The sequence below is a fragment of the Struthio camelus genome, chromosome 4 (assembly GCF_040807025.1).
Source record: "Struthio camelus isolate bStrCam1 chromosome 4, bStrCam1.hap1, whole genome shotgun sequence".
Classification (NCBI taxonomy): domain Eukaryota; kingdom Metazoa; phylum Chordata; class Aves; order Struthioniformes; family Struthionidae; genus Struthio; species Struthio camelus.
This window is the reverse complement of record NC_090945.1, coordinates 60,998,542-61,012,688: the sequence shown is the minus strand read 5'-3', so window position 1 is coordinate 61,012,688 and position 14,147 is coordinate 60,998,542. Positions and strand designations below refer to the sequence as shown.

At 46.2% G+C, this 14,147-nt stretch overlaps 1 protein-coding gene across 35 annotated transcripts in view; it reads right to left on the bottom strand.

Moving 5' to 3' along the window:
* The window catches only part of APBB2 (amyloid beta precursor protein binding family B member 2), a 194,739-nt gene extending 181,573 nt beyond the window's left edge, over positions 1 to 13,166 (bottom strand). For 18 of the 35 annotated variants that reach the window (XM_068943034.1, XM_068943039.1, XM_068943026.1 and 15 more), the window contains exon 1: positions 13,044 to 13,116. The gene's annotated coding sequence lies outside the window, so the exon portion shown is untranslated. The other 17 variants (XM_068943065.1, XM_068943035.1, XM_068943066.1 and 14 more) reach the window with 8 other exon arrangements.
* Between the last annotated feature and the right edge of the window lie 981 nt (positions 13,167 to 14,147).

Below are 14,147 nucleotides of genomic sequence, written 5' to 3'. Positions count from 1 at the left end.
TTTAAAGAAAAAGAAGGGGGGTGGGGGAGAGAACAACATCCTTTAGGAAGCACCTTGGCTTCATGAGGTTTTCCTTGAGTGTTTTTAATCAGGAGAACTAATGATACTAGTAAAGACTTCAGCATCAGGTGAGTTTTCCTTCCCTCTACAGTAGACTGGCAAAAGAAGCAGGGGCAGCAGGCATTAAATTTGAATGCTAGTTAGGTTTGAGGATGGTTAGGTCACTTGGAGAATATCCTGAATCACTTCCATACCATCCACTCCTGGTTTTGTGACTGGCGTGTTCCAACTTCTGTGTATTAGCAGTCTTATTTTAAATCTTGGCACACACATAACTTAAATAATCCACAGATTTAAATCATCCTCAGTACTTACTGAGATGAACCTTAACAGCTTTCTGGGAGTAATAGGATTTCTTAGGTCAAAAATTAAGAGGTTACAAACTCAAATTTCTGACTTACAGCACAAGCTCCTATGTCTAAATTTAAGTCCTAATGTGAGCTGGAATACTGTCAGCCAAATCAGGTGTTATTTTTCCAGCTCTATATTTACACTTCAAGGATTATTCAGAAGCACACAGCAGAAGAAAGAAGGCGGCCAAATCCCTCAAAGTGAATCTTTTGGGAAGGGCTCAGAGACATTTCGGTTATCTGTTTTCAAATGGTTTCCCAAAGCAGTATAGATTTAGACAGACCCATAAGAACTCATGAAAGTAGAATCTAAGCTTTAAATTTAGGGAAATAATCATTTTACCTTGCACATTCACAAAAACTTGGACAAGCATTAAGATGAGTGCGGGTTTCTCGCCTGCTGCGGAAGGCTGAACAAGGCATAGCTCAGCTTCATCCATATAAAATTAGCTATACTGCATAAATCTCACAAAATGTTCTCCACACACCTAACACTTCTACCTGCTGGTCTAGCTGTAACAGACAGAAATGTGATGTTGTAGGACGGCAAGGGGCCAGTCACCAACTCCTGTGTCCTTATATACATCTCAAGGGTAGGTCTGCTCATTAAAAATTTGGCCTACTGCAAGGCAAAGAGTGAGGAAATTCTCAGCTGCCATGTCTCTGAGGCTCCCAACATCACCACAGTGACTGCTACCAGGGAAACAGCTTCATATCATTCTCACCAGCAAAGCTGGGCACAGCTTTAGAGATGCACGGGGCATTACTCTGTCTCCATCAGCTGTTCCAGTTACTGTAACGTGTGCAAGTACATAAGGCAGGAGAGAGAAGAAGGAACATTAACCAGTGAAGATCACCATCGGAACTGCTGGAAAGCGCTGTGATATCCTCTTTTTCTGTTAAAAACAGACAAAAAACTGTACCTATATCTCTATCTATCTCAATCATATCACACCCTTGTATCTCCTGCCACACACTACCAAGCCAACCAGGCATGAAGACTGGAAGAGTCGTAAACTAGAAACGCGTTTCAGAACCAGGGTACAGCAGTGCAATTTCTAGCCCAAAGCAGGCTGCAAAATGACTGAAATATGACACATCTCTTTGAGATGCAGCGGTGCTAACGATGCTCTGTGCAGCCCCATCCTTCCAGGACTTTCTCATGATCAAGCCTGATCACGACAGAGCTCTGGTGCCCCTGCCCCTGGGACCGCGGGAGCATCCCAGTTCTCCCTCTCCGTTCCCCTTCCCCACACAGATTCCCCTCAAGGAATATCTGAATTTTCTGTTGTTATTTTCAATTCACAGAACAGTCTTCCATTATAATTATATTTCAGTGCAAGGGCATCATGATTATCAACATACTGTCAGGCTGTTAGGCAATTTCCCTTTGGAATAGCACCACCACTTTACTATATATCTATATTGGGTTTCAGAAGAGATCTTCTGGCTCTAAATGCCCTCAGATCTCTACTAGTCAACTTACTGTATATTGTTTTGGCATCTATAGTACCCTGAACATTAAGCTTAGCTAATTTTAAATCCATACTTAAACTTACATTAAAGGGAAACATATAGAATCTTTTACTGAAAGTACCCATGTTTAGAAATGCCAAGAATTGGCAAAAAATGCACTTAGATAAATACTGATGTAATAGGATGCAAAGACGATAAAAATAAGGTTAAACACATTTATCTAACCAAGCGTGGTTTGCTAGCAGCTCTTGAATATGTTTAAATAACAGCACATGTTTAAAGCCAATATTGTTTTGTCACCAAGTTGTTTTAATCTTGTTGGTAGTCATCAACCCATATCTATCAAAAAATCCAATCCTAAATATTTCTGGGAAACAAAGATCAAATAATCAGAGTTTAAAAAAAAAGAGAGAAAGAAAAAAAGAGAAAAATTGCTTTCTAATGCTTTTCTTTGCAAATACAGAGGTATCTTCAAACATTTTTCTTATAACCTCTTAAGCTAAGAGCAGACCTCAAATTCAAAAAAAAAGAAAACAACCCCAAAACAAAAAAGCACACTTATTTGCCGGAATACACGCAGCTTTTCGTATCCAGATGTGTTTGTAAAGTCACTCCCTTTATTAATGGTTCTCACACTGCTTTCCTGAAGTGTGGTGAAAGAAAGAAGGGGGGAAGGGGGTGGAGAGGCAGGCAAGCAGATTTCCACCAGACTGAAAATATGAATTATTTCCCAAGCAGGCAATTCTCACCACTTACAGGTTTAAGTGAAAGAATCTTTATAGCTTCCTTTCCCTTCCTAAATACCTCTTTACCACTCATTAAAAATACAGTAGATACAGTATGTATAAACATATTTGATGTCTGTATTTTTAGGGAAAAAATGGTATTAGAGTAAAACTTAATTTCCTAAAAGGCAGAGCATTTATTTTTAATGTTTTAATTTTTCTGTAATTTCACACTGTAATAAAAAATTAATGATAAGTAATGGAGGGTATGATTCTGTTTTGTCAGCCCGGATTAACAGAGAAAATCTTAGTGGGGTATTAACGCTTTGCATAAGCCACGGCATTTTGCTGTACTGTGAAACCATATATCTCTGCATGTGGTTTTACTCTATCGACACTTGCAACGGGCTGACACACAGGCTTCAAAGCGCACAGTTCGCAGGATCCGCCCTGTTCCCCGCTCGGCAGTGGGGACCGGCCGGACGGCCGCGCTCCGGCCGCCCGGGGCTCCCCGAGCTTTTGTCGGTCGCAGACGCCTTCTGCGGCGGCAGCGCCGCTTCCCGTGGCACTTCCTGCGCGTCACGGGAGCCTGGGGCAAACACATCCCTCTCCGATCGGAGCGCTCGCGTTCAACAGCCAGGTTAAAGCTTTTTAAATACTGCTCTCCCCCACGTGCCATGAAAACCGCCCGTTACAGTCAGTTCTGCGCGAGTACGCCGACACGAATAACGCACCTGCCCCTTCACGACCCCCACCGCGTTTCCCACCTCCCGAGCATCCCGTCCTCTCTCCTGCGCCCTCCTCCTATTCCTACAAAACCAAACCATTTTCCCCCTCTTTATTCCGCTACTTCCGAGTCGTTCCCTACTGAACACATTCACGTCGCAGATCTTCAGGAACAGAAATAGCCTCCACAGCCTTCACCCATTCGCCACCGGTTTCCCAGGTACCTCCTCTCCTACGAAACGCGTTATTTCAAGCGGGACCGGCGTGCGGCCAGCAGCCTGCGCGCAGCCGACGCGCTCGAGCCCCCTCATCCCACACGTAGCCAAAACACCCTCTTTACTCCCTTTTGGAAGGTTTTGGACCTGCCGCACTCACAGCTGCGCTGCTTTTCCCTTATAAACCAACTGCCTGCTGCAGTCGGCGTTCAGCAACAACGGGCACCTTTCTTCAACAGTTAAATACCGGTAGCACCTGCACACGCCCCCCCAGGCTGCCTGGGGAGCTGGGACGTGTTTCCGCGCCACCTCGGCCCCATGGCTGCAGGAGGCCAGGGCAGCACCCACCACCTGCCTTCGCTCCAGAGGCTTCCCGGTACTGCCCAAGGAAGCAGGAGTTAACCCGCGTTTCTACAGAGAGCCACGGCGGCTTCACGCGGTCCCCGCCGAGAACTTCACTACAAGGCCACCGACACGGAACAGCTTCGCCAAAGTTATGCGAATCCAAGTACACGCAGTTGCCTCATTACAAACTTACTGACACCAATTCCTTGCCCGCCCCAATGTCCCCCCCCAAGCCCCTCTACTCCGTCTACTGGGAACAGGATTTCCTCTTCACAGGCACGTCACCCCACACTGCCCTTCTCCCTCCCCTGAGATCAGATGTCTAGTCCACCGCTGCAGCAGTGGACCCCCCCCCAGTCTGAGCAGTCGCTTTTCCCTCCAGATGTTTTAAGAACTGGAAACAGACTTCAAAATTTCCCCGCTTGGTGATGTAAGCTCTGGCTGTTGCTCATTTCCCCAAATCCAAAGGGGTTCAGACATATCTTAATTCCATTTAGGACCTTACTTTGGAGCAGTTTCTTTCAAGAACAAACATTTCAGCACACATGGAAACCCCAAATTTTCCTGACACAGGTCTGCCACTGGGAAGCCAGACGCTCTCTTGCGCAGCACAGCACACAGACCTGCCTGTGTTTTGCAGCACCTCTGCCCTGGCTCTTGCTCGTTTTACCAGCCCTTCCTCAGCCTCAGCACAGGTTCAGCTGGTCACACGTGCAGCTCTTCAAGAGCCTGTGTCAGAGCAAAACGCACAAAGCATTATATACCCAGAGGAAAAAAAAAAAAAAGGCCACTTAAACTTTGGGGGGAGGGGGGGGAGGGAGTAAGAGACACTTCCCTCATTTTATTTCTTTCCTTCTTTCTTTCCTATAAGAAAAAAATAGTATTATGGTAAAACTAAACTGCACCCATTGGCATCTACCGGCTGTACATTCTGGTAGGGGCTTTTTCCTCAAGACAACCACAGTCTATAGCTGACTTGAAGACCTCACAGTTTGGGAAGATTAGTCTCTGATTAATACCAAGGACTAACATTTAAGTTGCAGCCGAGCAAGGAGTGTATTTGAACTGTGGGGTTTGCACTGGTCTTTGTCAGCGTTTTCCGGAGGTTGCTGGGGAAGGAATACACGCAGCCGACAAAACCTCATTCCCCCGGTGCCTCTGTATCTTGCCCGATCTGACTGCAAGCTGTTTGGAGGGCACTGATACACACCCAGGTGCGCATCAGCGAAACTGTATTACAGATACCTAGAGAGTCTACTTCTCCCACACATCTATAAGGCACATAGGATACTTATAAGACAACATAATCATTCCGTGTTTAAGGTGCCATTAATACCACACATCACAAACAACTAGGTTCCCTATTGTATTTATTTCTGAATGAGTTTCCATTAGTTCATAGATTAGGCCTACATGTGTGTGCTTTCAACTCATTTAAATAACCTAATTAAGACAACTGTCCATTATGCTGTGTTTAAATCCCAATTTAATCAAGCAAGCATTGGATTTCCAACGCAAGAGCATACTTCCTTCTTATTTCTCTACGCTGCAATTCCCTTTCATCTTTCACAATGGTTCTCCTCCATAGCTACACAACTCGATACCTCGCTAAGAAGCTTCCCTTCATAACAATAATCCCCTTTGCAAATAGAATTAGAAGGGCAAATGCAAACACTTTGTAGCAATGTTTGCTGTCATATTTACCCAAACTACTGCTTCCAGTTCCCTGTAATGAAATTATGTATTAAATACACAGGATGGCTTAATATCAAGCTCCTAATTTTCTGAATTAGGTAGCTGGCCAGTAAGCACCCTGGAGCATCTCCCTCTGTCAGAGGTTGCCAATAAAGTTTTATTGGCACGAGCTAGTTATTAGTCACACCAAATTATTGTAATTTAGTAACTGTCTGCAGTGCCTTCTATGCAGAGAACGCTACAAAGGAAGGATATGTTTCTACAAATAGACAACAATTAAAAAAAGACACAAAGTTTATGGAGGTTTCTTCTGTTGAAATGAGTTAATTCATAAAGGTAGAGAACATTAAGCGTCTGCCAGTTTCTTTCCCTTTGGAACCTGTCTTTTACACACAATAATTATACAGAAAAGAACACAAAGGAACACAATTACAAGGAAATCTCCCCATAACAAGCTAATAGACATATGGAAAATTAGTCCTGGCTAACATAGTCCTGCACGAACCACATTTTAGTGCCAATATCAATTTTTTAATGATGGCTTTTAAATACATATTCCACGCCTGAAATCTAGTAGAAAAGGTTTAGAAACATTGCTCTTGGTGCTTTGGAAAATTAAACCGTGCTTGCATTTAAAAAAAAAAAAAAAACACCAACTTTGGCAAAAGAAATAAACACACTGCAAAATGGCCTAAAAGCATATCATAGCAAAGCATGTCTAGTGCTTCCAGATTCAGGGTTTTCCCATGGGCTGACAGAGCTGATGCTTATCTGATAGGATATACTACCTGAGGTGCAACCCAATCCAGCGAGGAAGACAAAGGAAAGAAAGACAGATTTCTGTTAAATTTCTACCAGGAAAAAAAAAAAAAAGGACAGCCATACAATACAAACTAAGGGATGACTAAATCAGCAAGTTATAGCTCTATTTTGGCATGGTTACAGAAGGACATGACTGAGATTTTAGCAAAGATTTTTAAATAGTGAAGTCCAAAAGGTTAAACTGTCAGTAATAAGCCTGCCAAAAGTTTATTTAGGAATGCTTTACAGCAGCAGTTGCTCTTCACAAGGCAAAACAAACCAGAACTGCAAACACTCACTATCCTGTATTGAGACCAGAAGCTAAAATGCACACATTTTATAGCAAACCTTTCTCTGTCACATATTACTACTCAGTGTGCTAATACTGAAGTCAATACTTTACATTCACAAAGAAATATCTTAAACCACACCCGATTTCATTCATCTGATGCTAGCGTTAAGTTTCTAGACACACCAAATGCAGTGCACAGACTACTGATAAAAGCAGCAGTCTGCATCTTTTTAATCATCCTAATTGTTAGGCAGACCACCTTAAAAGGCACTAATCAGTGTTATACACAGATGCAAAGTTTGTGCAGCAGTAAAAAGCAGCATCTAAACACTTACCCAAACAAATATCGTATTTTCAGGGGAGACAAGCTCAGCAGATTTTAGGGGGGAAAAAAAAAACCACACACGCACAAAACTGAAAAGGGATTTGACAGTAGGAGACAGAACTTACAGGTTCACCTTAGATCTTAAGCTAAATTGAGTTTTAAAGCATCAAAAAAAAGAAAAAGAAAAGAACGGCACACAAGGGCAATCCTGCAGATGATTCAGGTCAAGAGCCTGCCGTCTTTGTCAAGAGAGACTCCTACATTCATTTCAAGTCAACTCACTGCAAGGTCTGTCCTCAATATCCTTGGTGACAAGCTTGTGTAACCAGCATCTTCCAGACAAGTCACAGCTAAAACAATGTCCGTTACAGAAATCCCAGGACGCTTTCTGGAAAGCTTGGGTCAAATTCTACTGCAAGAGATCCATAACCTCTCACTCGAAGCATCCATTGTACTAGATGAATGGAAGGTGACGAAAAAGACTTTTCTAAGATTTCAAGGGTGATGTAGGGAAGTACAGAACTGTAAAGCCTAACATCTGTACTGGGAAAATGAACAGAAGCTAATAAAAGGGCAGAATTTTGGACACCTGGATAAATATAACCTGATTGGGAAGGGTCAATATGGTTTCTGCAAAAAGAAATCTTGTCTTACAAACCTTTTGGAGTTCTCTGAAGGTGTCAAACCTGGACAAGGAAGAGCTGGCTGTTATAACCTCTTTGGATTTGCAAGAAGGCCTCAAAGCCCCTTACCAAAAACTAATGGGTTTTTAAAGGAAACAGCAGAGAGAGGTAAGAGAAAACATCCTGCGTGGTCATTGATAATTGGTTGAAAAATTGAAATGGGGTAAGGATAAGAATAAGCAGTCTCTTCCTGTAGTGAAGAGAAGTGTCCAGCCAAATTCAGAGTACAGATCTCTGCTGTTTCACATACTCATAAATCACCTGGAAAAGGGAGTGCAGGGAGTGTGCAGTGAGTTGAGGATGTTTGCTGATGATAAAAAGTTATTCAGGACAGCAAGGACAGGATATGAGGAATTCCAGATAAGCCTGTGAGACTGAGTCAGTAACACAGCGGACAAAAAATAAGATACATCAAAATAATAAATGTAAGAAGACGTACATAGAAAAAACAGAATCATGACTTATAGATAGAACTGATGGACTGCAAACTGACCATTACTTCGGAGCAAAATCTTGAAGTTACAATTTCACAGATCCATGAAAACATTAATTCAGGAATCAAGCAGTCCAAAAAGCAAATCAAACATTACAAATCATTAGAATTTAAAACAAAAAAAAGATTATGCTGCTCTATAAACCCAATGCTCATCTACATGTTGAAACTGCATATAGTTCTGATTCTCCTGGCCCTAAAAGGATATGTAGCGCTGGGGAAGATTCACAGAAAGGGATGATCGAAGTCAGGAACAGCTTCCATGCACAGAACGAACAGACAACAACTCTCCAGTCAGAAAAAGGTGGCAATTGAGGAAGAATGCAGCAGAAGACTGCAAAATCATGAGCAGCATAAAGCAGGGGTTGCTCACTGACTCTTCCACACAAGCACTAAGAGCTACCAAACAAAGGGACACAGATCAGAACGAACGAAAGGAGGGAATTCTCCATACAAACTGAAGCAGACCTACAGACCAGCACCGCTCCTGGCCAAAGGACACAGAGGCTGCAATAAGGTCACAGGGGTTTGCCAAGAGACCACACGAGTCTTTGGAAGAGAAATCCACCAAACATTTTGAGTGATGCAGAGGGTGCACCCAGCTCTGGCAATCCCAAGCCAAGAACAAGCGGAGGCTCAGAGAGCACCTATAGAGGAAGCGCTGTATAGGCAGGCTCACCCCGTTCTTACTGTCCCCTAGGCATCTGCTCATCCGGGGAGAACAAAGACTGTAGGACACATCAGATAAAAAAGGCAGGGTTGAAGGTGAAGGGCAGGGAAGTACGATAGAGAACTAAGGCGGACACCACACAGTGCATCCCAACAGCATCCTCTGCTCCTTGAAGCCATCTGGACAGGAGCCAGCCATGCTCTGCCAGGAGCCATAAGGGGGTCAGGGAACCGAAACAGACCCCAGAGCTGCTGGGATCCTGCCTGTCTGGAGGACTGCAGTCTGGAGCCCACCAAGCTGCAGCTGGCCAGTTCTGCCAGGGCGGGGAGGAGGCGAGCAAGAAGATCCCATCTTTTGGTAGGGTGGCAGATGGGGAGGTTATAAATCACAAGCCCAACCATAAGCTCAGGAAGAGGTTTTGGAGGAGCCAGATGAAGAACTGCAGCATCGTGCATTAGATGTATATGTCTCAGGGTCCCCCTCTCACTGCAAAAGGGACATGAGTCAGGGAGTCCGTGAAGCAAATCTCAAGCACATCCATTTTCTTTTTCTCATGTTTGATTTCATGGGCCATAAATTAGCCCAAAGGGTAAGCTGACTACAAGGGTTCCTCATCCCTTCTGAGGGCAGCAGACCACTTTCTATCGTAGCAGACATGAGGGCAAGAAAAGCAGAAGCATACAGAGGTGTCTCTGAGGGGCTGCTCAGAGATGAAACTAGTTGGATGTCATGTGGCTTGCTCAAGTCATGCATGGCACATTGGGCTAGATAGATGAGCCCATGGTTTGGCCCATCACAGCTGCTCTTACATTTTTATAATGCATCTCCTAGAAGCAGTCACACACTGTTGACAATCCACAGGAGCTATTATAGAGTATCTGCAGCCGCCTGTATTTTTCTGCCCTACACATATTTTTAGAATTGCCTACAGACTTCCGTAACAGCTAACCTATGACCACCACTCTAGATAACTCCCGATTGTTTTGTATTACAGCAAATGACACAAAACATCCACCTAGATAAACAGTTGTTTACAAAGTTGCTTTAAACCTATCTCTTTTCAGATCTCTAGCCACAGACTATCTTGAGCCATGGGTCTCAATTTACACCATCTGGGTCTGCTGCTTTCCCCCTCACTTCCCCCATAGAAGCTCCTTTTTTGAGAGGATTAATAAGTTACTTGCATCAAGAAAAAGGTTTTCTGAAGCTTATTTTTTAACCTGTTAACAAGTTGAAAGAGTTCACGCACACTTCAAAATATATCCTCCTTTTGCAGTTTTGACTAAACAGAAATTTCCACACACTAAGATATTGCTGTAACCCAACATTTACAGGCTTCTTCACCCCAAAATCCTAACTTACAAAATATTTCAGAAAGTGGCAACTAAGCACATCACAATCCTGCAAATAGTGAAGCAAGCAAACACTTTATTTTGATGTCAGTTTTGAATGCCAGAATTTTAAAATAAGAAACACTAACAAACAGTAAATCTATATTCAGTTAACTCAGTCGTAAAGAAAAGGACTTCCTAAGTCATCAGGTCTCATCTCCTACTACCACAGCAAAGCACATTATGTAAAACTCCCTCAATACATTTTTAAGAGACAGTTGGGGGCTTGCTCCCGCTTCTCTCATTTGAAGGCTGTCCGAAAATCTCACTCCACTTACGGAAGAAACTTTCTGATTTCCAGCTTAAGTTTATTCATGCCAGTTGATATCCATTTGTTCTTGTGCCAACATTGTTCTTTAGTTTAAATAGCTCTTCTCCCTTTCTAGTGTTTATATCCCTGCTGTATTTGCAGACTGCAGTCATATCCCCCTTCTGAGGCTTCATTTGCTAGGCTAAGTAAGCCAGGTTTCCCTCACGTCCCCTGGTAAAATTGGCATTTTTTTTCTCTCCAATCACCCTCTCTGCACCTGTTCTACCTCAAGCACAGGTGGGAAGACCTGTGCCTGGTATTCCCGAGGAGCTCTCACCACCACCACCCTGGCCTAGCACCCTCTACCATCAAGTTTACTTTCTCCCATAAGCACTTCTCCTGCCCTGTTACTTCCACTGGTTGAGTTCCTTGCTTCGAGCTGAGAGCAAAGGCAAGACCTACTGCACCACATATGATACAGTTTGTTTTCAGTGTGGCTGATGAGTTCACATGTTATTGCACGTTTTAAGTCAGAGCCTTCTAAAAGCACAGATCTATTATACGACAGAGAACACCGATATACACAGTTAATTATCATTACCTACCAAATACCAGGATTTGTTTTAAGAGAGGCTGGGGAAAATTAAAATTTGTACCATAGACAATCCCAAGTACTCAAATTCCTTCCTAACTAGCTCCTGAAGTCAGAACTCTCTTCAGCTCAAACACAGAAGCAGTCCGCTGTCTAAACCACATTACCCATTTCCTAAGGAAGTCATTTTCCCTTCTGACTTAGGAACAATCAGATCAGTCCCAAATACCCTGCGCCGCTGTCAATTTTTTGCCGTTGGTTCCTGACTTGGTTACAAATCTGGAAAACATGAGAAATAATGCTGGTTTCCAATTTATGCATCCTCTCTCTGATGAAGTGATTCCCACACTTGTGATCTACTACTTAAATGTGCCCTTTGTGGCAAAGGAGAAGTCTACTTGTGCTGTTCTATGACTAAGAATTTTCTCTCTTATTGCAATCAAGTCTTGCATGCTTCATGACGTACAACAAAACCATTTTTCTTCCTGAAGAGTCCTTTTTGAATTTTGATTTCCCTTAAATGGCCAAAAATCAAAACTAAAAACTTAAAATTATTCCACCAAATACTCATCTCTGTAAAGGAAGAATAAAAATATCCGCAATCAGCGTGTCTGTTCCATGCTATAAAGTTAATCGGCAAAGATTTTGCCACAAGGTCACACTGTAGGAAGATGATTCTCCTTTCAAATGCTAGAACAATACTTATTTCAACGAAACTCAGTTATGTGGGTAGAAAATAGCTTTTAAATCTAAGACAGTCAACCAACTTATGCTATTAGAAAGAACTAGAGCGTGAGATGGCAGGATGATGACATATCAGATCTAGAATGAACCAAAGAAACACGATGGCAAGCTAGAGGACATAGCAAGCCTGCAGCAGCTAACCATCAATCCCCATCTCAGTTTCTGGGGTAATACAACATTTGCAGGTGCTGCAGGCATGAAGTGCTGTAACTTGCTGCGGATGCTGCTATCCTGTACAACTGTCAACAGCATGCACAATGCACAAAGCCTGCCAGTCCCTTACGAATGCATTTTTTTTCTATTTTGGTTATTTTGGGTAGAATCATACCCATCCACCCTAGTGAGTAGGAATCCAGCCAAGAACTGCAAGATTTTGTAAAGAAGCAGGTAAAGCAAAAATGTACAAATGCAAATCATCACACCTTCCATTTCATTTTATCCGTATAAATTCTCCTCAAGCTGTAACTAGTAGCTTTGTCGCTGGCACGGGACCCAAGCTAACTCCTGAGAACTTCAAGGGAGTTAAACCAGGTCCGCGTTCTGTTTGCGCCACAGTACTGTGCTTTCACACAGCCCCTTTAACAACCCCGTGTACAATCCTCAAGTACATTGTGCAGCAGAACCTACACAGCCCAGTCTAGCGACAAAGAGAGAGAGAGAGAATGAACGAAAATCCCGACTTTATAAGCATTTTGGCTACTTTTCATGCCTTTCTACCCTTCCCTCCACCCAGCGGTGTAAGACCTACCGCAGTTTCTATTGATCGCCTTAAAGAGAAAAGCGCACGCTAGTCCTGAAGCTTCAGCCAAATCACCTGCAGTAACAGTGCAGCACTTGGACTATCCCACTGGCACGACCAGAGGGGGCGGCGGGAGCGGCGCAGCGATGTGGCCGCCGCTGCCCGCAAGGCGACGCCCGCGGCGGAGGATGCGCAGGGCGCCGCGGGGCTGCCGCAGCTCCCTCGCCCGCGGAGAACCCGCCGCCCACGCGTGAACAAGCCCACGGCCGGCGCCCAGCTGGACCCCTCGCGGCCGGACCCGTCCCTGTGTCACGTCGCGGCGCGGCGCGGCGCGCTGCACCGCCGACACCCGCCTCAGCCAGCACCCCCCCCCCGAGCCCGCCCGCTGGCCGCGAACCGCGGGAGGGCAGGCAGTGAGCCCTCCGCCCCCGCGGGCCGCCCCGCCGCGCGGAGAGGGGCGGCGCAGCGCACCTGCCCGCCGGCAGCCGTCCGGAGCCCGCTGCGGGATGCGGCCGCCCGGCCGGAAACGCCTTCCCGGCTTGCTGCGCTTACCCAGGAAACGATTCCGGCCGCCGCCGCCGCCCCTCCCTCCCCGCCGCCGCCCACAGCCGCGGCCGCGGGCGCCGCGCCGGCGGGGCGGGGCGGGACGGGACGGGACGGGGCGGGCGGCGGCGGCGGCGGCGGTGCCCGGTGCAGGGCGCACCTGGGGCGCGGCCCCCGGGCTGGGGGCACAGGGCGTGGGCGGTGAGCGGCGTTGCTGTGTTTGGGCGCGGGCAGCAGCGCGTAGCTCTTCTGATCCTAAACGCCTGGAGCGGCAAAGGGCAGGCGTTAGCGGAGGTGTCCGGCGTTACGGGCCGACGGCTCGGGGAAAGGGCGCTGGCGTCGTGGGCGGCGGGTGCGCGGCCCCGCCAGCGGGGATGGACAGTGTCGGCGCAGCGCCGCGCGCCTGGCCGGGCCTCCCGCCGCCTGCGGGCGGGGACGGCGCACAGCCGGCGGGGTGCCGGCTGGGGCAGCGCCTGCTGCACCGCACCCCCGAGTGCCCCCCCGCCCCTCCCGTGCGGCGTTGCCCGTGGAGCACATCGGCACTCTGGCGGCATTTGGACACGCTCTGGTTTTCAGTTCCTTTGGGGTAAGAAACACTGGTAGCGACCGTGGCCCAGCTATTAAAAACGTTGTTTCTCAGAGTTCAGGGGCTCACAGCAGGCCGAGGAGGCTGTGGTGACAGCTGGGGACCTGCACGCCGCCCCAGCAGTGTGAGACGTGCCCGGTGCCGCCCGGAGACGCAGCGTGCACTCAGCACCACTGCGAAACCTCCCGGAGAGCGGCCCTGGCGCACCGCAGTGGGGAGCCTGGGGCAGCTTCACAGCTCTGCGCCAGCAGCGCTGCAGAAACAGAGCATTTTCTTTCAGCATCTCATCAGTAGCTTCCAAAACAAATGTCATCACCTGAGGGAGTGAGGCTTCTATACGGAGTAGGTGTATCCTAGTCATCATTTTTTCTCCTCAGGGGAAAAAAAGAAGAGAGCCAAGGAAAAAAAAAAAAGAGCCAGGCTCCTGCTTAGCAAAAACAATACCC